Genomic DNA, 3,958 nt, shown 5'->3' with positions numbered 1-3,958 from the left:
CAGTCGAAGCTAATAAACCAGAAGGTGACTTAAAACTTGAATGAACTAAAACAGATGTGTTAGAACCAAATGTCCTCCCAACAGGAGATATGATGTCATTAACACATAGGTTAATATTAAACAGACTCTGTGTGGTGAGGCTGTGAATGCATAAAGGTGCCAGCAGCAACCACATCAGGAGATATAAATCATGAGGAACGTCAGCAGGTAGCAGCTATCAGAGTCTAGGACATGGTACCACACAAGCTTCCCAGAACAGACTCAGTCCTCACAGTGGAAAAACCACCACTAGTGGTGTGTGTTGTGTGTGTTCTGAAGGTATGGTCCAGCTTAACATCCTGTCATAAATAGTTCAGTTCAGTAAATGGAGATTTACTAAAAAAGTAAGTACTTTCCTTTTGACAGCTGAAACTGTAATAGTGGTGAAATAGATGTTATTCAACAATAAGTAGACTGCTGTCACCATGGTAACAGAAGACTAATGTAACAGGAAAGTTCAGAAAATATTGCTGAAATGGCTCAATCTTAGTTGGAGTGATGCATCTGTTTGCTTACCAGCTCTGTCACTGCAGCAGACCTTTATCACTATCAGTGAGTTTACGCTGAAGCGCTTGTTTTACGGTGTAGTTGAGAACACAATGCAGAGTTCTGGTAGGGCCAAATAACTGGCAAAAGTGGGTAGACTCTAAAATTAAGAAAGCATATGTTAATCGTATTAATATCAGTAGTACTAGTAACTCTAGTGCCTCTACTAATACTAGTAACACCACTACTAGTATTAGTAGTAGCTGCAGAAGCAGCAGTATTAAAAAACTACTGAGAAGTGTAACATAATATATTTGTCAGTTCTTTCTAAGCCAATCATTGTGATTATTATCACTGTTAGCTGACAAAACCTTTTCCACAGTTTGTGATGAGAGGAAAATTTCTTGATCTCAGATTCAAATATCTCCGTATCGCCTCTTGTAGCTGCATCTCGTATCTATTGAAAACTTTGCAGCTACATCATGTAGACACTTGGGGGGCTAGAGAGAGAGAGAGAGAACGCTTAGATCCCCACTGAGCAGACAGGAATGAGCTCCCTTCTTTTTTACATTTCTGGCAGATTTTATTTATTGAATCCACCTGTTTGTTGGTTGGCAGCAGGCAGCTTTAACTCCTAATTTGATGGATCAACTGACACAGAGACTCATCCTACGGCACATACACAGGAACACACATACATCTTTCATGACCTCTGCTCCCATCTGTCCTCCCCAGCTCTCATCCAAACTACATTATACAGTAGCTTTCCAGTAGGTATGAATATTAAATGTTACCTCTGAATAATGGAGAGTCCATATGTGAGAAATCTGCAGGCATGTGGAGAAAAAGGGCCAACTACATCTAAAATAGTCCAATAAAAACAACATTCACAGATCTAAAGTGTCTTTAAATAAATGATCGTCTTTAAGTGCCAGTTGAGAATGTGGGCTGCTATAGAGTTGGTCTTTTTAATGGAGGTTGGATTATTTTCTTGACCAAATCTCTTGCTCATTAGGATGTTTCTTAGGCTGCCTCATTTTCCACCTGAGGACCGCCTGTTACAAAGCCATAAAACTACATCGCCACAAAAATATAAATGCACAAAACCACAAGGCCACAAAACTACAAATCCATAAAACTTCAAACAGACTTCAAACTTGCTTCACAATACGACTGTTGACTGGGGAGAAAACCGCAGGAAGCGAAATGGCCTGAAACCAGTGAGAAACACTTTCACAATAAAACAGGAAGCATTACAGATAAAACAAAAACAAAAAGGCAAATGAACAGATATTTTCAGTGACCCATGCCCCCATGTAGGTTGTAGATGTATACTGTGGTTTCTAGAGGTATAGTGTAGTGTGCAGAGTTAAACAGTCTGCTAGAGAGATTTATTAGATTTCATTATAGTTGTTTCTGGCAGGGACAATAGGACACTAGACATTTCCCAGATGGACGGTGTCCAAGCTCTATCAACCTTTACTCATTAATTGGCCTCCAGCTTCTACAAACTACACAAGAGTCTCCAGCTTGCTCCAGGCAAGTTCATCAGCCTTCAGCCAAATCTAGTGTCATTCAGACAGCAGAGGGTAGTTAGCAACCCCTGCTAACATCTTCCCAGGGTTAGGGTTAGCTTTTGGCCTGCTCATCTCCCATTTTTCTTGTAACGAAGGACATTTTATGGCATCTGAATAATTATTAATGTACATGAACCAAAAGAGTTCAGTCAGACTTCAGAGCTGCTGTTCAGACTAAATGGGAACCTTTTGATGCTCATGAACTTGTGTGGGACATTCATCTCAGATAATGGTGCCTGAACATCCATGACCTGGAGTTTCTGCAGGACCACCACTATTCTCCTCTGGTCTATTGTTGTGTTTTAATCTGCTAAAAGAAAATCAGCTGCTTTTTAAATTGAAACAATTGTTCCATTAAAACAAAAACGTATTGTGAGGGTCTGCTGGGAACGCCTGGCAGAGTCTCCTGTCAGAAGGAGCTTCAACTCACACCTCCAGGAGAGCTTTGACCATGTCGAGGGGGAGGTGGGGGACATTGAGTCCGAGTGGACCATGTTCTGTGCCTCCATTGTTGAGGCGGCTGACTGGTGCTGTGGCCGCAAGGTGGTTGGTGCCTGTCGTGGCGGCAATGCCCGAACCTGCTGGTGGACACCAGTGGTGAGGGATGCCGTCAGGCTGAAGAAGGAGTCGTATCAGGCCGTACTGGCCTGTGGGACTCCTGAGGCAGCAGATAGGTACCGGCAGGCCAAGCGGAGTGCAGCTACGGCTGTTGCCGAGGCAAAAACCCGGGCATGGGAAGAGTTCGGTGAGGCCATGGAGAACGACTTTCGGACGGACTTGAAAAGGTTCTGGACCACCATCAGGCTGTGTATAGTGGTGATGGTGTGCTGCTGACCTCAACTCGGGATGTTGTGGATCGGTGGAAGGAATACTTCGAGGACCTCCTCAATCCCACCAACACGCCTTCCAGTGAGGAAGTAGGGCCTGGGGACCTGGGGATAGGCTCTCATATCTCCGGGGCTGAAGTTGCTGAGGTAGTCAAAAAACTCCTTGGTGGCAAAGCCCCGGGGGTGGATGAGATCCACCCAGAGTTCCTTAAGGCTCTGGATGTTGTAGGGCTGTCGTGGTTGACTCGGCTCTGCAACATCGCGTGGACATCGGGGGCGGTGCCGCTGGTTTCGCAGACCGGGGTGGTAGTCCCTCTTTTTAAGAAGGGGTACTGGAGGGTGTGTTCCAACTATAGGGGGATCACACTCCTCAGCCTCCCTGGTAAGGTCTATTCAGGGGTACTGGAGAGGACGGTCCGTCGGATAGTCGAACCTCGGATTCAGGAGGAGCAATGTGGTTTTCGTCCTGGGCATGGAACAGTGGACCAGCTCTGCACCCTCAGCAGGGTCTTCGAGGGTGCATGGGAGTTTGCCCAACCAGTCCACATGTGTTTTGTGGACTTGGAGAAGGCATTCGACCGTGTCCCTCGGGGGATCCTGTGGGGGTTCTCCCGAGAGTATGGGGTGTTGATACGGGCCATCCGCTCCCTGTATGATCGGTGACAGAGTTTGGTCCGCATTGCTGGCAGTAAGTTGAACTCGTTTCCGGTGAGGGTTGGTCTCCGCCAGGGCTGCCCTTTGTCACCGATTCTGTTCATAATTTTTATGGACAGAATTTCTAGGTGCAGTCATGGTGTTGAGGGGGTCCGGTTTGGTGACCTCAGGATTGGGTCTCTGCTTTTTGCAGATGATGTGGTCCTGTTGGCATCATCGGCCCGTGACCTCCAACTATCACTGGATCGGTTCGCCGCCGCATTTGAAGTGGCTGGGATGAAAATCAGCACCTCCAAATCCGAGGCCATGGTTCTCAACCGGAAAGAGGTGGGGTGCCTTCTCCAGGTCAAGGAGGAGATCCTGCCCCAAGTGGAG

Source organism: Takifugu rubripes, chromosome 11, assembly GCF_901000725.2.
Source record: "Takifugu rubripes chromosome 11, fTakRub1.2, whole genome shotgun sequence".
Taxonomy (NCBI): Eukaryota; Metazoa; Chordata; class Actinopteri; order Tetraodontiformes; family Tetraodontidae; genus Takifugu; species Takifugu rubripes.
The sequence above is the reverse complement of the archived record's forward strand: the minus strand, read 5'-3'. Positions refer to the sequence as shown.